Genomic DNA, 27,970 nt, shown 5'->3' on the forward strand with positions numbered 1-27,970 from the left:
AGATTTTGAGACTATGAATCCCAATACTAAATGTTTTATATATTCAGAGAAGTGAAAACTAATAATTATTATGCTTCCTCTGTGCTAAATACTGTTTTAAAACCAACTGGAATCCCCCCTCACAACAATCCTAAGATGTAGGTACTCTTTGCACCTATTTTACAGCCGGACAGACTGAGGCACAGAATGATTAAATTATTCATGGTCACACAGCTGGTAAGGCACAGACACAGGATTTAAAATCAAGTCTGTTTTTGTGAGAGTCCACGTTCCCAACCCCTGTAATGAAAGCGTGTGATCCCTACTATTTGCTATATACCCATTTACTTGCTTTGTGGAAAGAAAGGGAGTGAGGGAAGAGGAGGGAAAGGGAGGGAGGGAAAGAGGGAAAGAAGGCGGAATGGAGGGAGGCAGGAGAATTGTCAAAATTCTGCCAGCTTGTTGATACTCTTTGTTATTTCTTATAATAAGGTTGAAATTAAGGACTTGTAGAGATTTACCTGGAATAAATAATTTTAAATTTCCTTAAGGGAAGTCTCTGGTAATATTATCAGACGGAGACAGCAAGTGAATTTCTGTTTAATTCTATTCATAATTAAAATGCTATATCAGGCTCATATTTGGAACAGACACAGTTCTGGTAATTCTCATAGTAATGATTCTACATTTTCTTACATTTGTTATCATTTTTCTCACCCTCAACCCTCTCGGCTTATTTAATTTTAGTACCTACTCTTTTTCAAAAGTCCATACATTTTAGTTAGGCTTAAATCATAGGAAAATTGAAGAAAGTTTAGAGCCTGTAACAGAAGGAAACCACCCCCTTCCCACCCCGAGAGTCCAGCTCTGTCCATTTCTATCAGAGCTACACCACCAAGAATGGAGGAATTATTCTGATTGGTCAGATTTATGACACATTCTGTTACATAGGGTGACTGTATTCGTTTAGAGGTACAGAGCAGCAGTTTCCCATTTCTTCTTGTCCGTTGCCTGGTCCTGTGAAAGCAGGTAAGTGGAGTGAAGGTCCTGAAAACCTAGACCTCAGTCTCTTGTTTCTGTTCCATTCCATTCACCAGGGTGAGCTTAATCCAGCAGAAGAGTGAGCTCTTCTGTGTTTCGCGGGATGTTTCCATGCAGATGAGTCAAGTTCCATTTTGAGCCGGAAAATCTTGCATGCTCTCTCATCAACTTCTTCCTTTTCTGAGTATGTACTCAGAAAATGGTAACATGCCCCCAGTAAGCCTTTACCACAGCTCTGACTCAGGGTTATTAGGAAGTAATTCCAAATCTCAGCCATGTTCTGTATTTTAATCAACAGATAATTTGTACTTATAGTTAACATTTACTCTGGATTATTCACGTGTTCTTATGCAGTTGGAACCTATTTCTGTCTTCATGTGCTTAAAGCTAGGATGAGTATGGATTTTAATCAAGATAATTTAGAAATTTTATTAAGTGTTTTTTATGTGGCAGGCACTGTTCTAGGTACTGGTGATAGAGTTTTAAACAGAGTGGTTACAATCCACACTCTAAGAAAGGGTACTTAACATTAAAATTCAAACAGGAAAGATGTACAGAAATCATACGCAAAAAACCAGAGTCACTTTAATATGCATGGTTGGCATCTAGGGGATAGAAGAAATCTAATACAAGGAGTTTTACAAGACTGATGATATATAGTCACTTCAGTTGAACTTTGTTTTATTTAAAACAAGCAACTTTTTTTCAAACCAAGTAAAAAAATTATTGACAGTGATTGTGCAACTTTATAGCTCCTTATTTTAGTAAAGAGAGGGTGCTTTGACTTATGATACGAGGCAATTTCAGTATTTTGATAAACTAACCTGCAGCATTTTAGAAATTAAGCTTTTACGTTGATGGAAATTCTGATATTTGCCCATCAGTTTTATTTCATGCCTCCAAAATTATATTTTCCAATTTTAAATGAAAAACTGGCATATTATCTGTTGACACTACAGTTCCAAGTTTTATCATAGGAAAAGGTGGGTGAGAGGAATCCCCAGCTCAAAATCCTATCCAAATTTGAATTCTGAAAGTCTTTTTTTCATTGATTAGTAGATGTTGGTATCACATTATTTGCAATGACAGAGGACATTGTCGGGTGGTTATTAGCATTCATTGCAGCACCGGCTTCTGAGAATGTAGTAGTTTTTTTTTTAAACCACGTTGTCTCCTCTTGATCCATGACTCCAACTCTAAAAATATCTTGACTCATTCATACATCATACATTCAAGAAATAATTACTGATCGCATATACTATTCCAGATACCAGGCTGGTCACTAGGGAGTCAAAATGACTAAGGCACAGGCTTGGCTGTCAAGGAGACCCCAAGGTAGTGAATCTTTCCTTCTTACTCTTCAAGTGGCATTGATCCCGTGTAATCAGAAGTAATAGGGAATTAAGTAGCATTCATATTGTAATGAAATGTAGATGGAGCAGGGGATTTTCCAAAATCAGGCTTAATCAGAGATAGGGCAACAGTGTTCTTTGGGATTTTTCCTTGATGAGCATTGTTAACTATCCTTGAGATGCAATAATAGAAGTCACTGAGTAATTTATCAATTTGGTTTCCTATGGGAACCAAGATGAAGGACGTTTTCGCCTTTAGTCATTGACTTTCTACAGAGATAGCGAAGGCGCTTCAACTTTCCCAGACAAGAAATCACCAGTAAACAGCAGTGATGGTAGAGGTGGGTTATTTACTACCATGGGGTTAAGAATATTAGTGAGCTGCATTTTGACCACTTGTCAAACATTTTGACATCTTGGAACAGAAAGTGTTATTTAAATATAAAAAGCATTTTCTGTTGAATTGCTGTTAGTCATCCCTATGAGGAAATGACCTATGAATTAATAGATCGGGAATAAGATTGATTTCTGCTAAAGAGTCCTTAAAGTAGCTACATGTTTCAATTTGTGGGTTTTTTTCAACCATTTGTAAGTTACCACAGTAAAAACCCCATATAAAAAGCTATCTGAACTTATTTTCCAGCATTCTTTCCTGGGCTTTCTCTATCTTTCCCCCTCTCCCTCTCTCTCAGATCAGAAGGAGAGCAATGGGCCTGAAGCTTTAGCGAGAATCAGAAGGCTTGTCGAAACAATGATTTCCAGAGCCTCCGCTGGGAATTTGCATTTCTAGCAAGTTTCTAGGAGAAACTTCTGCTGCTGTTACTTATTTGATGAACCACTGCTCAAGTAAAAGGACTGGGAATTTAGGAAGTAGAAAGATGGAGAGCTATGAAAAGCTGAAGTCAGCCTCTGATCTTCTTCACCAAGCTGCCCAAGCTATTGGGAAGATCATCACTAGTGCCCCAGGGAAGCGTATTGAAAGTCACACCGATTAGAATGGGCATCATCAGAAAATCTACAAGCAACAAATGCTGGAGAGGGTGTGGAGAAAAGGGAACCCTCTTGCACTGTTGGTGGGAGTGTAAATTGATACTATGGAGAACAGTATGGAGGTTCCTTAAAAAACTAAAGATAGAATTACCATATGACCCAGCAATCCCACTACTGGCACATACCCAGAGAAAACCAGAATTCAAAAAGACACATGCACCCCAATGTTCATTGCAGCACTATTTACAATAGCCAGGTCACGGAAGCAACGTAAATGCCCATTGACAGACGAATGGATAAAAAAGACGTAGTACATACATAAAATGGAATGAACTTGGGTCATTTGTAGAGACGTGGATGGACCTAGAGACTGTCATACAGAGTGAAGTAAGTCAGAAAGAGAAAAACAAATATCGTATATTAACACATATATGTAGAATCTAGAAAAATGTTACAGATGAACCGGTTTGCAAGGCAGAAATAGACATAGATGTAGAGAAGAAACGTATGGACACCACCGGGGGAAAGCAGGGCAAGGGTGGTGGTGGTGGGATGAATTGGGAGATTGGGATTGACATGTATACAGTAATATGTATAAAATAGATAACTAATAAGAACTTGCTGTATAAATAAATAAATTCATTTAATTTAATTAAAAAAAAAAGTAATCGGCCCTCCTCCGAGTAAGTGATTGGCCGAGGGCATCATGTAGAACACTCTTGACTGTCCTTCTCTTAAGCCCAGCTTTGCAGTGAATGAGCCATTTAACCTCTCTTTACCCCAGTCTTTCTCAGATTCAAAATAGTAACAGTAATTTCCCTTCCCTCTTGTTAAAAAACAAGACAAAACAAAAATGCAAATCCTGATGGTGCTTTCCCTTTGTGGAAAATTCTTTGGATTTATCCATCTATTTCTCTGATGTAGTAAAGAGGAAATTTAGCCAAATTTCTCTCTGTCCATAAAGATTTTAGGCTTCTAAGCTTAACTCTTCAGCGAAAACTCCCAAATGCCTGCTCTCCACTGCCTGGGGCTAGACATTTCCTTGATTCTGTCTAAGACGTGGGGAGCCACAAGGGAACAAGTACTTAAAGAGACTCTAAAAAGCCCTATCTATTCTGCACCCCCTTCACCACCAGCAGCTCTCCAGTTTATCCACTGCTCTTCTCACTCTTCCCACACCAGGAACACCAGCCTCTTACCTTGTACTTTCAACACTCAACGTCCTCCCATCCAAAGGCCCTTGCATGTACGATTTCATCTTCCGGGAATGTTCTAGAAAAGCAGTCCATACACATATAAACAGAATATGATACTAGAGGTTATGATAATAGGATATGACTACCTTCCAGCTTCTGGTCAAATGTCACCACATCAGTGAGACCTTGATCATCCTATAAAAAACAACTGTTGTGCATCCCCATGCAGGTGCACACATTAACCTACACATGCTCCATTCCATCTCTGGTATATTTTTCTCCATATGTTTGTTCCCATCTGCCAAACAATATATCAATATTTTGGTATTGGTTTATTTTCTGTCTCTTCCCTAGGTGGAATGCAAATTCCGTGCAGGTAGAGTCATGGTTTTTTCACTGCAGAACCTACAACCATCATTGGCACATAAGAGTCGCTCAGTAAATATTTCTAGAGTGAAAAAAGGAAAGGTGATATATCCTTACGTTAGATTATCCAGTGCAAATTTTGGTATCTTTTGCATTACTTGCTCAAATGATCTTATACTCCAGTCATACTTACCTATTGGCAGTTCTTTAGAACCACCATTGCTCTTTATGCCCTCTCGTCTTTTTTAAAATTTATTTTTTTAACATCTTTATTGGAGTATAATTGCTTTACAATGGTGTGTTAGTTTCTGCTTTATAACAAAGTGAATCAGCTATATATATGCATATATCCCCATATCTCTTCCCTCTTGCGTCTCCCTCCCACCCTCCCTATCCCACCCCTCTAGGTGGTCACAGGACATATATACACTGACTACCAAATGTGAAATAGATAGCTAGTGGGAAGCAGCCACATAGCACAGGGAGATCAGCTCTGTGGTTTGTGCCCTCTTGCTTTTTAAATCTTGCTGTAGCCTCTGCCTAGAATGTTCATTTCTGAAACTTTTTTGTTGTCTTTCACACTTCTACATTTCCTTCAAAACACAAATCAGGTGTCCTGTTCTTCAAAAATATTTCATGATAAACTCGTTCTTTCTCTGTGTCCTCCTTCCCACCCTGGCACCCTATCCTGGCACATATCTACTCATTATGTTATACTATTCTGTCCAGTTGAAACCCCTCCCAGCTTTACCAGAGACCACTTGAAAGCAGGGACTGCTTCTGACATCCAAAGCACAATGCCCCAATGCCTGGCATATGACAGCTACTCATAAATGATTAATAAATGAACAACAATCCACCTTATTCTTTTTTCTTATCATAAGAAGCTACTCTTCATTGCTTTAAACTTCTAAAATTGCCCTGAGGGATATAGTAGTAATGAGTGTTCCTGAAAATCAGGAGAATGGGCACTTATGATAAGTAGCTTGAAGATCAGCCAAGTGAAAACTGGAGTAGCTCCCAAACGAGGAAGAGGAGTGAGGCATTCCAGCTTCTTTAGGAGTAGCAAGTAGCAGCGATGCTGGTGTTCACACTGCCATGAAGAAAACCACTGCCGTGTGAAGCTCCTGACACGAGTAAATATGTAGTACCTCTGAGGTATGTGACAGTATGTGAGAGTAGATCATGACGAAACTCTTCAGCAGCCTTGTTTCTGGGTTTTACCTCATCCAGCATCACTTGGTGTACGTTGAGGTAATGCACAAATTTTACTAGGTAGTTAGTCTAGGAATTATTCCTCTAGGGTAGAAAGATGCTATGTTACTCCAATCGTGTTGCTATAACAAAATACCACCAACTGGGTAGATTATAACAACAGCAATTATTGCTCACAGTTCTGGAGGCTGGGAAGTCCAAGACTGAGGTGCTAGCATGTTTGCCTTCTGGTGAGGACCTTCTTCCTGGTTCATAAGCTGACACCAACTCCCTGTGTCCTCACATGGTAGAAAGGGCAGGGGATCTTTCTGGAGCCTCTTTTATAAGGCATTAATGTCATTCGTGATGGTTCCATTGTTACGACTCAAGCGCTTCCCAAAGGTCCACCTACTAATACTATCACATTGGGCATTAGGGTTTCAACATAGGAATTTCAACATAGGAATTCAATGTATAGAACATTCAGACCATAGCAGATACTTGGGACTCGAAGCTTGTTCTAAACTTTATAGCCGGGAAGACTCTGTGAAGCTAGTATGTGTGGCTGAGTCATGAATGTTTGAAGATGATAAAAGACCCATCCCAGCAGAAAAATCCTACACACAACTGAGAAACCACTGGGCATTGTGAATGAGTGTATGCCTTGGCAGAAAGATTTTACAGCTGTTCCTCCTCACATCTGTGAATTATGCATGATATTGCAAGAGGACTTTTAAAATATGAGCAATTTGGAGCAAAAATGACAGAAAAGAGAAGTGCAAAGGAACAAGGTGAGTGAGTATTGAAAGGCAGAAGTGGTATATTGGTAGGCCTGGAAATCAACTGTGAGTAATTTAAGTTGATTAAATGTAGCATAGAAAATGTACAAGAAAAGGTTGAGGGGATCAAATTAACAGGCAAAAGAAACAATTTTCTCAACAGTAACATTTTTGCCAGATCAAAGTGAAAGCAGTCCATAAGAGATTGAGAAAATGAGTCTATTTTCTCATTCCTTTGTCATGTGACCAAGGAATAAAATAATTCCTTGGTCACATGACTAGATCTAAGGTGAAAATTAGAACTTTATCTCCATATAAGGAGGCAGTCATTCTCAGGAAATAACATTTAATTTGAACAAGAAAGAGGAGATCAGAGGCATGAACCAAGAGATAAGAACTTGTCTCACTTATTCGTAAACTATGGGGCCCAACTGTCGAACAAGAATCAGTATCGAGGCTGCAGAGAACAAAGTTGTATTTGGGGTCTTAATAATTGCAATCCTGGAGAGACAGATTCAGGTAAAACCCAAAGATGTTTTGTGGAAGAGAAAGAGTCAGGGACTTATAAAGATAAAAGGTACAAGGTTGTTAAAGCTGTCTGGCAGGCATTATGATTGACTCTGACGCAGGAAAGGAAATATTTGTCCTTAAGGGATTCTCTGTCACAAGTTATTTTAGGGTAAGGGTCCGATAAGTATCTTGAGTTTCTGGAACGTGGGCAGATGCTCTGGATGCCTGTGTCAAAGCAATAGGTAGTCAAAGTTCAGATTCCATCTCGGCTGAGATGTGCCTAAGTCACACTTCCTCAGTGGCTTCCTCAGAGGCTCCATTTGAGAGAGCTCTCCCTACCAATAATGACTCCATTTCTATTTTCCTTTCACACAACTTACCTTCACTCCTCAGATTTGTTGGGAACTGATAAGCATATTCTCACCATAGTACTTGTTGTCGCTCACTTGCATTAGAGTGTACCGTATCCAACATCAATAACTGATAATATTGAGTTTTGTTGTATTTTTCTCAAATTCAGAGTTATTTATTTTAAAGCATCAGTAAGCAAACTATGGCCTACAGGTCAAATCTATTCTTGGGCTAAGAATGGTTATTGCATTTTGGAAAGGTTGTAAGAAAAGAAAAAAGGAAAAAAAGGAAGAATATGTGTTCGAGACCTATGTAGGTCATAAAGACAAAAATATGTATTACCTGGAGGGCTTAAATTTAAGGGGATAAAGTTGATATTCACATTCATTATATATATATGAATATAATAAATATATTATGAATAACAACTGAACATAATAAATGTATATACTGAATGCGAAGGTTTATATAGACACAGTTAATTATAAGAGAACAATTTTGTCTTACACATTGTAGAATTTCACACCCTAAAGGGTGGATTTCTAGATAAGAGAAAGAGAAGATATATATTTACCAGTTTATAGTTCATTGAGGACAAGAAGGAAGAGGATTGAGGCAAGTTCACTTCATTTTTGCAATTACAACATTACAGAGGAAAATGAAGTAAAAAATGTGAAACAGAAGCCTGATTGTGGAAGATGCATGAAGGGAATGAATAAGGCAATGAAAGGGTATAAACTGCTTTGAGAGCTCTGATACCAGGAGGAAAGTGGAAAGTAGTAATGTATGTCCCTGCAGGTATTTGTGGATTGTCTTACACTCTGAGATTTCTCTGCTGCTGCCCCTCCCCTAAACAAGTGTCAGAGAGGATTGGAGCTCTAGCTTCACAGCGCTTGCTGACTTTTCAAGAGAAACATTGCACAGATAGACCCACAGACATACTTAAATAGATATCCACAGCTCTGTTGGATGTGTAGTATTTAGCTTCTTCGGTCTGTGTGTGAAACACTTCTAACGTGCTTCCCCTACTCCAATGGCCACAGGGCCACCAGTTTTCAACCTGTTTTCTCTGTCCTGTTAAACACACCTCTTTTTCTAGCAGCTGAATGGGAAGGGAGACCCCCCCCTTCAGTTGTTATCTTCCTCGAAACTGTTCATTCTAAACGAATTCTCACATTTCCCTTCTGAATCTATCTACCATCTCCCTCTATGTCTAAACTCCTCCTGATAGCCAAATTTATTGAGCGCTTAAATGTATACCAATTACCCTTTGTCAGTGGCGTTTAACCCTCACACATATTATCCACATTACACAGGCAAATATTGAGACTTAGAGAAAGTAAGAAACTTGCCAAAAGTTGCACACTTAACAAGTGACATGTCTAGGATTCAGGCACAAAAGGTTTGAGCCCAGAGGCCATGCTCTTAATCGTGAAGTTAAGCCCTCTGGGAAGAAGTTAACACCTGTTCAAGGGAAATGGAGGGTCCATACCAGCTCCCTTATTTATACCAGCCGCCAGAGGGGAAAGTTTAACAGAAAAGTGTTCCCATTTAATTTTTCTATATCTTTAACCATTGAATTAAACAATAACACATCCTTCTTAAATGTACTCTCTCTTTGATTCAAGCTTTCTGATTATTTCAGAAACTTCAGTGAATAGTTTATATCTTCATAAATTTTTTCTTTAATTTCAGAACTTTGTGAGAAGGAAAATGTTATTTTCTTTTAAGTGATTAGATAATTTTATAATATTCTATGCTAAAAAGTATACTTATATAGTATAGTATATATAAAACTCTATGTATTTAATGTATACTTTTGTTAAAGCATTATAAAATAACAACTGAATTGTACTCAAATAAATACATCATTATTCCTCAACATTGACTTGATGTGCACTATAGTTCATATTTTTTTCTGATTAGTTCAGAGTTATCAAATTAGAGAATTATCATTTTGAGACTGGTTTTTACTAACTCTAACTTCCATGTTCCTAATGAATAAACTAAGCTTTATTTATCCTTAATATTTTCTGACCTCTTCACTTCAACTGAAATCTCGATTGTTTCAAATGATTCCCTTACCATGTCCACCACAAATTTAGCTTTCTCTTTCTCTCGTATAAGAAGAGCCAGCCTGCTTCTTACATTTATGCCACTTTCTGATTATTATTTTGTAATCTCTGTATTCCCCTAATTTTAACTTACTGTTAGGAAGTAAAGTTGGCCCTCTCTCTATTCAAACCACTCCTGTATCCTCCAGAACCAGTGCCCACTTATACTTTGCTGAACGAGGTCAACTACAGTTCACCAAGCTTACCATTTTTTAATTTTAATTAATTAATTTTAAAATAATTAATTTTATTGAAGTATAGTTGATTTACAGTGTGTTAGTTTTACGTGTACAGCAAAGTGATTCAGTTATACATATACATATATCTATTCTTTTTCAGATTCTTTGCTCATATAGGTTCTCATAGACCAAGCTTACCAATTTTATACTTTCATTGCCTGTCTTCATCTGTGCCATGACCTCATTTCTCATTCACATCTCAAAATTAAACTTTCAGAACTCTATTGCAACAACGATCAGTGGTCTAATGAACTTGTATAAGATGACCAGAAGTTGAAATATTGTAAGCATTAGTAATATAAAAGTCCAACTACTGTCTGTTCTGCAAATGAATATATGTTTCATACTAAATATATGTTTAATACGAAAAGTTTCACCATGGTAGTGTGAGTCTTTCCAAAATTTATTACATTCCTATTATATGCCAAGCACTGACTTACTCTTTGATTTCATTTTTCCCCGCATTTTGTTTTCCAAACACAGAATGACAACTTGGTGAAAAAAACCCTGTGGTATATACCAAATACGAAGATATGCATCCTCTGCCCATCCTCATTTGTGTATTCCCACTCATCCCATCATAATTAGATTCTGCCACTTTTCTCCTCAGCCCTGTAATCGTCTCATGTCTACTCACTTCCCACCTCTTCCCCATCTTTTAATCTCAAATACAGTTCACACATACAGAACGTCACCTGAATGATGTTCATTACTGATGGCTGCTTGCTTTCTTAAGAATGCTTAAAAGATGCAGTGTTGGAAGAGAAAACTGTCACCACCTGCTGACTTGTGCCCAAAGTCTCAGAGGCTGAAACTTCTGCTTTCGTAAATGGGGAGGCCCAGCACAGAAGTGAAATGAAGAAGTGCCATAAAAGAGCTTATGAGCCCTTTAAAGACTCCCCAGGAAATATACACGCACACATACATGTACACAAGATGTTCAGTGTGATTTCAGAGAAATTCTCAGACACCTCATATGTCTTGAACACTGGGTAAGACCTCTGCTTCCAGACATTCTAAAATTTACTCTTGAATAATGCAACCCAGAGAGCTGTGTACTTGGACCAAATTACTTATATCCTTTATAGTATTATTTCTGGCAAATTACATCATCCGCTTTTGGCTTGCATAACAGACAATTACAAGAATTTCTTTTCTATCTATTGGTAGAGGTCGTCTTCCATCACATCCTTTATACAAAGACTATATAAATGCACATAATGTCTTACATATTATTTCACAGTGTTAACAGATACTTGGTGTCCAATGTAGAATAACATGAACTATGGGCTAATAATGTTCTATAAAGAATAAAGTAGTTCTTTGTAAACTAGACTGTTTATATATTTCATACACACTCTGTTTCCCAGTTATTCTCTCTTATCGCTTAATAACTTCTTTTGATGTCTTTTCTATATCATTTGTACTAAAGTGAAACAAAGCAAGATGTTTTTGATTGCTCCATACCTGGACAAAAGTGTTAGAATGGAAGCCTAGAGGCTGCTATGGTGGTAGCAGTCATAATGAAAATGAGAGAACTCCTAAATGGATGTGGTTTTCCTGCTTCAATTACCTGGAGATTGTTTTCCAGTGCTGACACCAGGATGTTCTGAATTTTGCTTTAGTGAAAGGAATTAGTGTTTCCTCTACAGTTTTAATTATAATTTTGTTTCCTCTAAAATTGCTATGTAATTTCATTGACCATTGAATTAATACAAAGTGAACTCCTTGGCCTGGCCCTACAGGCACTTTAACTGTTCTAACCTGTCACTGCGGCTCCATCACCTCCCCTTCTCCTACACATGGGCCTGTGCTGCCGTCAAACTGCACAAACCTCTCTTCTCTCAAGTGCTGGGGAGTTTTCTAATCTCTGTGTCACTTTTCATTCTGCTGATTATGTCAGGAATTGGATTTTCTTAGATGCGATGCATATTAAATCTACTTTACATGTATAACATGCTTATATAGTTAATAAATTTGACAAAAAATTATTAAATGATACCTAATGATGACTACGTCAGAAAACCATATATATATATATGCTTTTTCATATATATTTATGTCTTTCAACACTAACCTCACCCTCTACGTTCTCATAATACTTAAAATATGCTTGCTTTATATTTTCCAGGCCATTGCATGTGGTACTCTCTTTGCCTGGAGTTCTCTCCTCCCTCCGTTCTTCTACTTGCCAGCACTTCCCCATGTAATGACCCGATCTGGAGAAGACTTGTTTCTGCCCCTCTTATGGGTTTCCTTAGTACCCTATTCTAAGCTCTATTAATTCACACTGCATTGTAACTCCCTGTGCATTGTCTTACTTCATCATTGTGTCCCCAATGCCTATACAGCACCTAACGTTTGGAAAGTACTCAAATAAATGAAAGTTGGTGACATTGAAATACATGTATAACTGGTTTAGAAGAGTTAAATGATAATTGTTATCGAAAGCCATAAAGATACTTACGCCTTAGACCCAGTAATCCAGGCGTCAAAAATTCAAATGCTTTCAGGGTCAAGCAAGTAATCTAAATGTGCAATGTTGGCCTGGGGGAAGGCAATGGGGAATACAGGTTACTGTACTTGCCTCACCTAAACACATTCAGATTTACACTTTTATAAATACTGTCGACACAAGCCAAACAAACCATAACCCCTGTCTCATTCTAAAGAAACAATTCTGTAGAGGAAAAAAAATATTCATAATAATGTTATTTGTGAATCTGTCTGTAATAAGGAAAAAAATGAAGAGAAATAGGTAGTAATAGGGATCTGATTAAATTAAATATAGATTGTATCCATTAAATATCATGTATTCTTTAACATGAAAATAATCCCCCAATCGTAATACATGAAAAATGCTTTCGTTATTGGAAATAGTGAAGGAATAACACAAAACCCTGTGTTTCCTATAATTGCAACCATGTAAAAATGTACATCCTTGTTTTAAAAAAAAGTATTATGCAAAATGAAGATAACTATGTTAGGGTGCTCAGAATAGAAATGATTTTCTTAAAGTTCAGCATTTACTAATGCCGTCATTTTTCCAATCCCAGTCTCTGGAGAAAACTTTGGCAATATCTGTTGGAGTCTTAGAAGATGACACCTAGCAAGCAGAACCAGGTTACTTTGGGTAAAAGCTGAAGAATATGAATCGTGGGCTGAGCTACAAATAACCTTGTCATAGCAACCTCCAAAGATTTCATAGAAAAGGCATGACTTGGATTTCTCTGTTTTTTTTTTTTTAAGGAAAATGACTAACAAGATCCCTTTTGAAACAGTTCCGATACAGTGAGGGATAAGATACAATAAGTTTGATAAACAGTTTTGTTGAGAAATTGGGATAAACTGGCATAACCTTGAGATCAGAAGTGAGACTCCCTAGTGTAGCCTTAACACATTGTTTTGTGTGTGTATTGATTAGTTTTCAGTGACGTAACACTTCTGTGATGCCAATCTGCCTTCCCTGAAGATAATATTTATTTAATAATAAAATATTAAGAACAATATAATAATTCTATAATGATAATAATGGTTATTATAAGTAAAAAAGTTCATTTCTCCTTGTTAAGAGACATTTAATATATTTCTCTGATTCTTTATAAAGGCTTGATTATCTGTTCTCAGGGTTCTTCTGTGATACTATATATAACCTCCTGGAAACAGAGGACTGTGGAAATACTGATAGTATCAATGCAAATCATTGTAACTCCTTCCTTGGAAAGGGCGTGTTCCATAAGTCTCATTGCCTCATTTGTTAAGCTGAATCGCCACCCTAAGTGACAGATCTTTTCAGTGTCCAAACTTCCTGCAAGGATTTATGTATTAACCCCATTCTGTTTGAGTTTAGATCAGGAGTGTCCCTTAGGTTATTTTATGAACCCAGGTTTCCTGTAGTTTGCAAAAGCTGGCCCAGCCCACTGGCAGAAAATCTACTTCTGGTAGTGTAGTCTTGTGGTAACAACTTTGGTATCTTGCACAAATAAGCAGCCTTGATATAGGTCCATGTGGTTAAGGAGGAAGACACTGTCAGTAATTACTTTTATGGGGGAAATTCTAGTTAGCAATTTTTTCCAGTTCGAGGTAAACATGTCAATCTGGGCTTATCAAAAATAGCAATATATACAAAGTATCATTCTCAGACTACACACAAATTTTTGACTCTAGCTTTCTGTGTAACATTAGAAAAACAAACAAACAAAAAAGCGTAGTCAAATCACCTATTACCTCAAAATAAGGAGCTGTGTGGCAGCATCAGGAAGCATAATGAGTTAAGCCAGAATTAACAAGTAGCAGGGCTGTGTGTGAAACCCCTGCAGTTCAGGCCTTATCTTTGAAACTGGCATCTGATTGCCCTTACAAGTAATACCCGTTCACTCAGTTTTTGAAACAATCAAATATATACCATAAATATCATGGTTCTTCTAACACCTTTTGATGTTTTCTGAAGCCACTGGTAGAACTAACCTTTTTAACCATCTGCTGAGGACAGAAGTCATGTTATAAGTCAAATGGAACTTTGAGTTCTATTTACATTTCTGAACATTTGACCACAAAATTAAGCCTCAGATTCTTAAAAGAAGAATTCAGTCTTCTGTGCAGGTGGAATCTGTCCACTCGTTCATTCAACATTTACTGAGCTGCTGCTTCATGTAGAATGTACAAGTGGGTTAAAAAATGTTTGAGGAGATTACTGTCTCGGTAGCCATCCAACTAATCATCACTCATGCTGAAGTTTTGAATGAGCAAAAAAAAAAGAGTTGAACCAATATGTGTTAAATTTTGCACACAAATAGCCCTAGGGAGCACAAAAGGGAAGACTTTTTCCATTGAAAAAATGTATGACTTTTCTGAATAAATTAGTATGTATCTTAATCATCCATGTTTCAAATGAGGAAAAAGTTAATTTAACAGAATCATTCTGTAAAACCCCTACTGCTTTGAATCATATGAAAACTTGTTGCTAATTTGAGGCTTTCAAATTTAAAGTCATAAGATAAGTTGATCAATCAATAACCTTGAAATTTAGGAAAGTGACTGACATGGGCTAGCCAGGACATTTTTTGCAGTAATTTGATTTATAACTCTGCCCTAATCACTCTTAAAAATCAGCTAGACAGTAAAAAGTTCTCTACCTTCAAACCTCTTGATGAAGTTTTGCAGATTAATCTGAATGAGTTTAAAATGTGATGAAAGGATGGAGAGAATCTAAATTTAGTTTCTCTGGATAGCCACATGCAAAAGAATGAGACTAGACCACTATCTTATACCATACATAGATATCAACTTAAAATGGATTAGAGACTCCAATGTAGGACCTGAAACAATAAAACTCCTAGAAGAAAACATAGGCAGTATTCACTTTGACTTTGGTTTTAGCAATATCTTTCTGCATATGTCTCCTCAGGCAAGGAGACAAAAGCATAACTAAACAAATGGCACTATTATCAAACTAAAAAGCTTCTGTACAACAAAGGAAACATCAACAAAATGAAAACCTACCAAATGGGAGAAGATATTTGCAAATCATGTATTTAATATCCAAAATATATAAAGAATTCATGCAACTCAACAACAGAAAAGCTAACAATCCAATAAAAAAATGAGCAGAGAAACTGAATATTTTTCCAAAGAAGTTATATAGATGGACAACAAGCACATGAAAAATGTTCAACATCACTAATTATCAGGGAAATGTAAATCAAAACCACAGGGAGATATCACTTCACACCCATTAGAATAGCTATTATCAAAAAGACAAGAAATAACAAGTGTTGGAGAGGAAGTGAAGAAAGTGGAACCCTTGTGCACTTTTGGTGGGAACGTAAATTAGTGCAGCCACTATGGTAAATGACATGGAGATACCTCAAAAAATTAAGAATAGAACTATCATATGATCTATCTATTCCCCTTGTGGGTATTTATCCAAGGAATACAAAAACACTAATCTGAAAAGATATATGCCCCCCTGTGTTCATCACAGCATTATTTAGAATAGACAAGATATGGAGACAACCTAAGTGTCCACTGATGGATGAATGGATAAAGAAGATACACACACACTTACAATGGAATAATAGCTATGAAAAGATGAAATCTTGGCATATGGGACAACATGGATGGACCTTGTGGGTATTATGTTAAGTGAAATCAATCAGATGGAGAAAGACCAATACCATAGGATTTAACTCATATGTGGCATATAAAAACAAGCAAAACAAAACGAATGAACAAACCAAACTGAAACAGATACAGAGAACAGAGTAGTGGTTACCAGAGGATAAGGGGGTGGAGGGAGGGCAAGATGAGTAAAGGGGGTCAACAATATGATGACAGATGACAACTAACATTTTGGTGGTGATCACACCGTAGTGTATATAAATGTCAAAATATAATATTATACACATGAAACTTATGTGTTATAAACCCATGAAAATATAAAAAACTAAAAATTTAATAAATGAATTTACTTTAATTAACTTATGAAACAGCAACATACTTTGCCCAATTTACTTAGCTTCAGAATTTTCATTTGTACAATTTGAACCAGAAGAAGTACCTTTATTCGTCTTTTTTTTCTCCTAAAATTGTAAGACTAAATTGTTATTACAATGTCTTCATAAAATTATTAATAGAATGCTTTCATAATTATCTCACATAAATATTTAGATAAATAGCTATGTAATAGCTGAATTTTTTCAAACTGTTAAAGTATTATTTCTACAGGTATATTTCAAGGTAAGAAGGATTAAGCTGCACAGATATAATGTTTAATGATATTTCTCAAGTGATAAGAACTTACTATGAGAAGCATGTAATATGTTAGTACCCTCATTATGGAGTTCAGATTCTCTCTTCAGCAGAAAATGCTCAGGGCATATGTGAGTGATGATTTTTTTTTTTCTATGCCTATATTCCTATAGCATTTCTTATCATGATCTCATTGTGTAACTGCATTTAAAGTGTGCTCTTAGGGACTTCCCTGGTGGCGCAGTGGTTAAGAATTCACCTGCCAGTGCAGGGGACACGGGCTCGAGCCCTGGTCCAGGAAGACCCCACATGCCATGGAGCAGCAAAGCCCGTGCGCCACAATTACTGAGCCTGCGCTCTAGAGCCCGCGAGCCACAACTACTGAGCCCGTGTGCCACAACTACTGAAGCCCACGCACCTAAAGCCGGTGCTCTGCAACAAGAGAAGGCACCACAATGAGAAGCCCGCGCACCGCAATGAAGAGTAACCCCCGCTCCCTGCAACTAGACAAAGTCCGCTTGTAGCAACGAAGACCCAACGCAGCCAAAAATAAATAAATTAAAAAAAAGATGATTCTTTAATAAATAAATAAATAAATAAAGTGTGCTCTTAAGCATCGGCCAATTAAAGAAACTCAACATAAAGACCCAAAGACCCCATCTGAGTTTGTTAAGTGATGCAGTGTTAATAAAAGTGTGGCTCATTGGAATCTAGTGTGTTACAGGATTTTTTGCACACTTAGCTCTTCAACTGATTTGGTTTGGATTCTAGTCAAATTACTTGGCACCTTGGTTAAGTGGGCTTGTGAAAAATACCTGATGTATACAACCACTTCATATGGAGCTAATAGCTATGTGCTTGCTAAGTATTTTGTGAGAAGAAAAGATGAGAGAGCAAAGAAAGCTGCATTTCCTTAAAAGCCCTGAACTGTAACATGTATGTAAAGCCTGGGTAATTACTGGGCAGAAACAGGCCTGCCAGTAAAAGCCAAATATATGCAGCTCCCTTCTTTTGCTGAAAATCTGTCCTAGTTTCATGTTAAATTATATATTACAAGAATACTGCATTTTTCTCTAATGATGTTTTTATAATATAGACGGTATGTTTCTGACCAAAGACTCTACATCCACAATATATGATAAAAGCAAAGGTATAATTATAAAATATCATACTCAACTCATTTAAGTAGTAAAGTATATTCTAAACCTCATAATGGACAAATATAGGCACTGTGAGGTGGTTATATGTCTCTAATATATTTTAAAAAGGTATATATCATGTTCAAACTAATTTCACCTATATCTTAAATTATAAGTATATGAAATGAACACATTAACTTTAATTACCACTTATTTACACTAATATAAGTCTGTTCCCCAACAAGAAAGATGTACATATGTATATGGGTGTTTGTATGAGTTAGATAACTGGCATCTTTTTAAAAACTGTCCAAGAAAGTTTGAAGTAATGAATTTTCATGTAGCATGAGGAGGTAATCAAAATCATTCTCCCATATTTCCTTAATTCTAAGGTGCCATATGTTGTATATGACCTTAAGTTAGTGAAACTTTTTTTGGAAAGAAAAAGCAAGTACACCAAATGCGCACATTAGAAGGAAAATTCTGGTTTTATACATTTTATAATGAAAAAAAATGAAAATGGAATACATATTTTTATTTACCTTAGAATTAAATTTGAATTTAAGCTTCATTTCTACAGTAACCTTTAGAAATTTTTATTGTGCAGTCTTTCTTGATGATAATTTGTAATTTGCTATGATTGATTTAGAATTTCCAAATTTCCATCCATTTTTAGAATTCAAATTTTTGGCTAAAACCATCAATTATTTGAAATCTTCTCTCAATCTAGACTGTGCATGAGGCCAGTGTCTGAGCTGATCCTCTAGAGAGCTTCATGGAGAGTATAATAAGGGGAGCCCTTGTTGAGTAATTTATAGTTGATTAACATCCTCATGAATTGCTCCCAACTTCATTCATGATTCTGAACACTTGAGATAATTGAAATACCAAAAGAATGAGTATAAAGCTTTTAGGACGAATGGATACTTGAGCCTACTCACAGTCTGTTTGAGGCAGAGGCTCATTTTGTGCATAAGTGTAAAGAAATATATTTTTGGAAAAATAATTCTAGTTCCAGTTAGAAGATGGTAAACTCAGAGATTTCATTTATCACTGCTCAAAGTGTTTAGAGCCATTGAAAACGTTTCCCTGTAGGCCTTGACATGATGGACTTCTTTTAATCAGCAATTACAAAAGTTGACCAAGTGCCAGGCATCAGTGAGTAGATTATTGGGCAAAAATCAGTTTTTTCCCCTGGATGCATCCTATCCAAGGACAGACTTCAACAGGCAAGGGAAAGTTTATTCAAAACTATTGCAATTGGAGAGAGAGATTGGACTAAACTCTGCTGAAACAAAAGGTGGGAGAGTTTCTCAGCTCTGGAGTGAGCTAGTGGACTGGTACTGGAGGGCATTAGGAGGAGACTGGTTAATGTGATGAGGCCATCTGTGTTTGCTAATCAGCACTTATTGAAGGTAGACTCTTGCCCTCCCACAGAGGATGCGGTGCTATCTTTCTTGATGATTACATTTTGAAAAATGGCTCCCATGTCCTTGAGAAAGACATTCCTGGGTTGTAAATCTGGCAAGATTACTAGAAGAAGATTTACGTGTCAAAGGGGTGAAAAAAGAATTTGCATGTTTTTTAGAGTAAATGTTCTAAAGAAGGGGAGGTCAAGGGCCTACAAGTCAGGAAGAAACCTGTCTAAAGTTTTATTAAGCTGAAAGGAATGTTAAGGCTGTCTTGGTCAATCTAAACCTTGAACACAGGTACAGATGTTTGCCAACTCTAGAGAAAAGCCTACAAGTACGGCAAGCTCCTTTACCTTTAATCTCCCATCCTCCCTAATCTGATTTAGATATTTCACTTGTGTTGTCACAGGCCTACCAATATCACAGAATTTATCAGGTCAAATTGCAATTTTTTGTCTGTTTACTACTCTTGACACTAGACTGTAAGGTACCTGAGAACAGGGATCCTGTTTACATTTGTAACCACAGGACCTACTGTAATTCCCCTTACCTCAATTAATGCCTGCTAAAATAAACTGAATTCTCAAAAATTAACGGAAGAGTAGCTGAGATAGGAAATAAGAATGTGGGAATTACAAAAAAATTAAGAGCCTTTAGTTTAGTAAAATGAAGATGGTAAGGGAATATGATCAGAAGCCATATATTCCTAGAAGGTATGAAATTTTCTAGTAAATCCTAGAAAACTAGAAGTTGGCCACGCCCAGTGGAGATAGGAAAGAGGGCTCACATTTAATGTACACTATATGGTAGACACTATGTTAGCATATCAAATTTAATCCTTTATCTGTGAAGAAAGCACTGCAAACCCTATTTTATAAGTAAGAAAACATACCTGGAGTGGCCATATACCACCTACCAAACAGTGAACCAAGATTTAAACACTCACCTTTATGGCCCCAAGTCATAAAGCTATTAAACTCGGCTGCCTTAAACATAAATTATAATAGTTTAAGTTTAGGAGAGAACAATGATCAGTACTTTTAACTTTGCATATGAGATGATATCCCTAAGAAGGGATCACCCTCAAAATATAAATAGAATCAATAAGTATCAGATGTATCTTTAAATACCAGAGACAAGCAAGGTTGTAAAGAAAACTGGTGATGTTTGGGGGGTACCTTCCAAAACTTTTGAAGGTGGTGTCACCCACAAGGAGGCTCTGTCTCTTGGTAGCACCATCAGCTCTGCTTCTGGATTGGATGGATATTGAGATGACATCAGAAGTGCTCTTCTCTTAGAGTTAGGACATTCTCTGATTCTTTAGTAATGAAATACCTTTGATTCTTTGCTTTATCACCAAAAAAGATTGTTTAAAGGAACCACCTTTCTGTTTTTCCAGGCACACACTGGGAATGCTATTTACTGACTCTCATTACATGCTGGAGATATGGTGGTAGTCCCCTTACATACCCCAGTATACCGTACAGAAAACAGTAAGGCTTCTGGCATCAGCCCCATATGGTTAAATAAGCTACTTAAAGGAGGATATTCCTGAACTGGAGAGGGATGTCTGGGACAAGAGCAAGCAGGATGGAGAGGATTTAATCAACAATTTAGTTTTATCTGGAAGCCTGATAAAATTCAAATACCCGTGTCTCGCTTACATGGGACTTATTTTTCAACATAATATGGCTTGACAATTTTTCTTAAGAATTTGGGATGAGAAGGAAAAATTAATAATTTAATCTAGTCAATAAAAGGAATATTGATGTTCCTCATATTTCTTTGAAATCCTTTGGTAAATTTCTTGACTTGTCATCTGACTGATTTTTACCCTTTTCTAGAAAAAAAGCATAGCGGGAGGAAGTAAGACCTAGTGCTTTTCTAGTGTACCCCTGGCATTCTTCCAATTCTTCTGGAAAACATCATTCTATCACTTATATTCCTGTAGAATTGTAAGCTGAAATGAAGAACCCTCTTACACAGTCTCTTAGACAAAAGTATCACAATATTCTTACAAAGACTCTATCCAAACAGACATATTTAAAATAATTATTAGTTCATGCATCATGCCCCAACAAGACTGCAGGGTTGCTTCGTAGCAGAATCAGGCACCCTTAACAGGAACATGCATGGGAACAATGGTGAAAAGTGATCGAGATCTTACAAAGGCAAATTCTTTGAATTAAATCTTTGTGAAAAGACATCTTGGGGAAAATGAGTTTTTTAACCTAAGAATTGTTTCCTGAGATTGATACATTATTTCATAGCTAAACATCAACCACTTTCCATAGAATAGATAGAACAATGGAACTTTTAGTCTTTACATAACTTAGGGCACTTACACAACATTATCAGTGTTAGCTTGAAAATGAATAATATTTCTGTGTCGTCCCATTATCTTTAAAACTGTATAGATATATAAAGAAAGGAAGTTACTTACAAAAATAAATACTACAAATATATTTGATTAACGACATGTTCTATTTTTGTCATACATAGACTATAAAAAATTGCATTCTTTTAAATTTGAACAAGATATAAGTATATATATATGTATACATACATACACAGAAACGTGCATTATCTATCTAACTCCCATTTCCAGTGGAAAAAAAAGAAAAGAAAAAGCCTACAAAGCATTGTCGCTTTGGGTCTCCTAGATTGACTAATTTTTGACTAGTTTGACTGAATGGGCTGATTTGATGCTACAATACCTGTAAAGGCACTAACTTGCTTCTATTAGTAAATGGAAGAAAATCCAGTACGTATGGGCTCTCTTGATGCAATATGTAAACACCCAGCAAGTTCAAAGAGTAAGCTGAACACCCTGGCAGAAGACCTCAAGTTTGACCGTAGTCCCATCTCTGGCTTGGACAATTCACTTAACCACCATAGACCTCATATTCCTCATCTGTAAAAGGAGGCCTCCAAGATTATTTTCAGCTCTAAAATTCCTAAAGTTCATGTCCATCAACTCTAAGTAGCATCATTCTTTTTTCTCATAGAAGAATTGTTTTACTGCATTGGTCATTTGACTAATGTCTATGTAAATATGAGAAGTAGCAGGCTTGTTCGCCAATACATTCACGTATCAGGCAGAAAATTTTCAATGCTGGCTTTTTCTTCATGTCTGATTCCATGTTGCAGAGCTGATTTTTAGTTTCTGGAAATTAAAAACATGCAGGTGCAGATATAGTATGCTGCAGCCATTTATATCACCAGCCATAATGTTTTACAACAACTGGCTTTTTTGCATGGTCTTTAGAAGAGGGTTAGATGAGCGCTTCTGTTTTCCTTTTCTTGAGAAGTTTTATAACACCACCAAAAGGTCATCTTTAAAATGTCAGACAAGATTAACAACAAAATCTTGGAAGACAGCCAGTCCACCAAGGAAACAAACCCAAAGGACTATTTACAGATGCAAACCTTAAATAAGCAACAGAACCCGAGAGTGGGGTGAGGGCAGGGGAGAGAAATACTTTGTAGCCAAGAAATACTTTCAAGAGATGCCTCAGGGCATTGAACTGTTGGAAACCAGTAGCGGTAAACAAACCTGGCCCCCAGCAATTGCTAAAGGCACATTCATGAGGAAGTTGGAAGCAAGAAGTCTAAGATCCTGAGTGAGAGAAGCAGAATCATGAGCCACACCCACACTGGGTTCTATACAAAGAGAAGTTGATGTTAATATTTTAATTGCAAGGAATTGAAAAAGTGGTTTCCAATCCCACTAGTTGATGCCAGGCCAGGTTTTTGATTATATAACTGAGGATGTAGGTCTATAGTCCTGACAACTGAGTAGTAGAGAAGATGCTGTTTTCTTCCCACAAAAATACCACTTCTGGGCTTCCCTGGTGGCGCAGTGGTTGAGAGTCCGCCTGGCAATGCAGGGGACACGGGTTCGTGCCCCGGTCCAGAAAGATACCACATGCCGCGGAGTGGCTAGGCCCGTGAGCCACGGCCGCTGAGCCTGCGCGTCCGGACCCTGTGCTCTGCAACGGGAGAGGCCAGAACAGTGAGAGGCCCGTGTACCGCAAAACAAACACACAAACAAACAAAAAAAACCAACCACTTCTCCTACTAACAATTCTAAAGGGGGAGAAAGCCTTTAACAGAGAACACATTGAAGGAGAGTCACAGTTATTTAAAACCAGAAACTTAAATATTGATGTAAGAAGCAAGTAGGTTTAGGCAGAGAGCAAGTTACAGAAATTGATAAAATCTTTGCACTTTTAGTTGAAATTTTTTGAAATTATAGACAGAAGTGGAGAATTCTCTGCAATTTGTATTTTATCCAGTATTCAACTAAGTGGCCTATTAGTTTAGTAGGATGAAAACTATCTTGCTGGCAAATGTGGAAACTAATACTGAAACAAAAATATAAGGCAGAGACATATTTTTGTAGCAAAGGATTTCAGCAGCTTTGTCAAGGTTGACACCAGAATCATATTATAGTTATACTTAATATAAATGTTAGATTATGAAATAGATAAATGTATATTCAGGAGAAATAGTCAATAAATTGTACATAACGTACTACAGTTGTAAATGTTAGGTTCTTTTCAATGAATATAGTGTTTTTGCGATCTTTTTAAAGAGCCTAGTTTTTAAGTAAATACTATTTCAAATTTGGGGAATGAGAAGTTTAAAATAAGATGAACCAGATTTCTACAATCCATTTTCTGATGCTCAAAGTGGGCAGACTACAAAATGGAGCATGGCTGAGGCCATGTGGTAATCAGTGTGTTCCTTGCACTGTTTGAATTATATTATACACCCGTAATATGCAGGGGCACAGATCACTCATAGGTTATGCTTTTTAGGCAAACTTTTACACACGAATAATAACTAATTAGAATAGACCTTAGCAAAGCTGTGATGTTTGCTTGTTTCATCAAGCTCCACTTTCTGAGTTTCCCCTGTGAGTCTATTGATTGCTCTGTCTTCTTTATTCCCTAATACCCTCTGCACAACACTTATGCCCTCAAGTTCTCTTCCCTCTTACACATCATCAGAACTTGCTTTTGGATCATTCAGGCTGAGGTAAAAATGACTACGATCTTAAAGCACAACCAGTATTTGAATTTTAATGGGAAGAAAAGATTTAAGGTAAAGGGATGAGATTCAGAGATAAAGGGATGAGAGTTGATGCCAACTATGAGTTAGTAGATGAGAAGACATTTTTAGGCATCCAAACTTTTCTGCATCTCTAATCATAATACTAATTCTGCAAGCTATATAGTTGGAGACATGCAATCATATGAAAGGCTCAAGATACCAGAAAATAGAAACCAAATCTATTTCTTCTTAGTTCATAAATAGGGTGTGGGTTTACTAAAGAGGACATTAAAATTGCTCCCTGTTTCCTGAACCCAATCCATCCAGCAAGGGAAAGGAGTTGAATAATGTGGCATTTGAGTTGGTTAATGGCAGGGAGAATTCAGAGTGGAATTACAGATGTAAAATGGATATCAGGATGTTATTAGTGTGTATGTGTCCATTGTGTATGTGTATAGAAGCCACCTCTGTCATCTAGGAAAAGACATTTAAATCTCCCAGAGTTATTAATTCACTGAGAAGAAACGATAAAGTTCAGCATCCTTTTGTTGCTAAATTGGGTCATATTTGAGGGATGAATCAATAACAATGATTTCCTTGAAAGGTCTCTCAAGGCTATTGATTTTTTTATGGAACTGGTATGCAAGGGGGTTTTTCTGAAAGGACACAAGCAGGTAATACTATCTTTCAAGAATTTTGGTAGTAGTAGTTGAGCAAAAAGTACAGTATGATAGAAAGCAGTTAGTTTTCTTTGTCTCATATACAGAGTTAAAATTAAAAAGTGAAAAGACCCTATGTTTTATCATTTTATATTTAACACTTATTTACATAAGTGTTAAGACAAATTGCTCTTACTACCCATTATGATTATTAAGGTACCAAAAAAAATTCACTTTGAAAACGATTCCTGAATATGGATACATTTTGTATTCAGAATCACATGGAAAAAGAAGCCTCTTAACTTCCATGGGCCAGTGTCCCATAGTTATTTATCATTATTCATGGGAAATAAATTAATTTTCTAACATTCCATCATTTGCTATTTTTTTAACAAAAGAGGGATTTTATTGTTCAGCACAGGGAGATATAGCCATCATTGTATAATACTTAAATGTAGTATAATCTATAAAAATATTGAATCACTATGTTGTACACCTGAAACTAATATAATATCGTAAATCATCTATACATCAATAAAAAAGAGGTATTTTAGTTTTCTTATCAGCTGTTCTGTTCTTTGTTAAGAAGGGAGGAAAAAACACTGATTCTAAGGAAGTCAGATCCTTGATTTGCCTGATGATTGTGAATATGAAAAAAGTGTTCTCTACAGAGCAGTAGCTCTTAATCAAAAAAGGCCGGCTCTAACGTACTCTACAAAGTAGAGTGTGCCAAGATATAGCAAATCCTTTTTGATGTTTTTGAAGTTTAAACAAATAGTGTACTCTGCATGAATCTTATCTTTCAACTAAATCGTTCTACTGTGGAATTTATGATGCTATAGTACTAGTTTACGAAGAAAGTGCGGTAGGCGCCACATGTCTCCATATCTTATAGTGATGGCATTTAAATTCTAATACCAAACTGCTACTGTTTCATAAACTAGGAGAAAATTGCGCTGATAACAAGCAGGAGAAGCTGGCAGAAACAATAGATTTTCCACTCTGCTTTCTATTGTTTGTAAGCCTAATTACCCTAGTTGACCAATTAATGACAACACATGACAAAATTTTCCTGACTGCTAATTAATTAGCTCTAAGTTCACTAGTTCTGTTACTGCTAAGGCTTCCACTAATTCTATGTGTGAATGTCTTCTTACCCTACTCCTCCTATTTTCCTCTTTGAACTTCCTCATAGGTAGAGAACCCATTTGATTGACTTAAGAGTCAGAAGATACTTATAATCAGAGAAAAAGCAAAACAGAATGACTATAATGCCAATTAGTATAGCTATTAATTAGAAATTATGTTTTGAGGATTTTCAGACAGAAGAGGGGTAGAAATGATAATAGTTTAGTTTTAGGAAAGCTGTAGTACACAAATAGAACCCCAAATCACACCACAGATAATTTTCCAGGAATTTAATATATCTGATATACACTCAATTTGTGCCCATGAATGGTGAGCAACTAGAAGTAAAGGAGAATCACATAGTTACATTTCTGGACAAGTCAGGTTCTCAGAATGATGTAATAATGGCAGTTTACCTCTATCACTTCTTAGGCTTTCTTATTTACTATGCTAAATGATAAATGAGATTTCTGAGTAAAAGCATTACAATGACTTCAGCATTGTGGGACATGAAACACAGTGAGAACTCAGAGCAGGGAAGGAAATAAGTAAGGTAAGAAGGAAAAAGAATTGAAAGAGCTGAAAGATGTATTACTTGGCTGTCAAGTGTTCGGAGAGTTTATTTGTGCTTTTTCTTAATCTTCATAATGCTCTTGTCAGAATGGTAGTAACATACCCAGTTTTTTAGATGAGCGACCTTTAAGTGTAGGTTGCACTTGATTGTCTGCCAGGTCTTCAAGTCTGTGATGGGGACAGTAATGTCAGAAATTTCAATCCCAGTCAAATCAAGACCCGGTAGAAACACCATTATGGAAGTGCATAGTTTTGACCCAAATTTGACCACATTAAAATGTTGTTCTTTCTTCTCCAGGATGATAGTCTATATTTCAAGAAGAATTATAATTCTTGCCCCATAGCAATTTCTCTGAGTTCTTTGTTCCAACTAAAGCCTTTGATTGATTTTCATATTAGCAAAGCCCTGGAATTATATGCAAAATGCTATGAATAGTTATCTACCTATCTATTTTTAGCAAAAGGATGCAGAGCCGTTATCAGATTCTCAAAACTCAATCAGATTATCTAACAGTTTCCATTAAATGAGGTAATGAATGACCTTTCTGGATCCAAACATTATAATATTTTCAATCCTTACCGTGGTCCGTGAAATGTCTATTATCTCTAATTATCAGTAAGGGAACTGAGGCGTAGTAAAGTCTAAGTAAGTGAGAGGTCTGGAATTCAAATCCAGGTCAGTTTCAGGCTTGAACACGACTAATTCTATAGCCTACACTGCATTCTGTGCTCTCACTGTAGATAATCAATAAGTGTTCATTTATTTCCTTTACCCCAGTTGGGGACAAAGAACATGGGTGTGTGAAAGAAAGTACAGATTACTTTTAATATAAATGATATAATAATAATGCTAGTCAGCAGTTACGGAATATTCATATTGTGCTAGGAGTTGAGCATTAAGTACTTGACAGGCATTCTTTTATTTAAAATCTCATATATATAATACCTACCTTAGGAAGTAGGGAATATAAATGTGCCAAGGTGATTGAAATAACGTGGTCATGTACAGGCAATGAAACTGGGAAAGGATTTTCTGTGCTGATGGTTGAATGTTGGCCAAGACATTAAGGGGAGAAGGGATGGGCACTGGTGGGGAGACTGAAAACTTATTCATCGTGGGGAGAAAACACTGGTGTTTAA

Source organism: Delphinapterus leucas, chromosome 17 (assembly GCF_059928025.1).
Source record: "Delphinapterus leucas isolate spDelLeu-1000000601 "Yukka" chromosome 17, BTC_Dleu_Yukka2, whole genome shotgun sequence".
Lineage (NCBI taxonomy): Eukaryota > Metazoa > Chordata > Mammalia > Artiodactyla > Monodontidae > Delphinapterus > Delphinapterus leucas.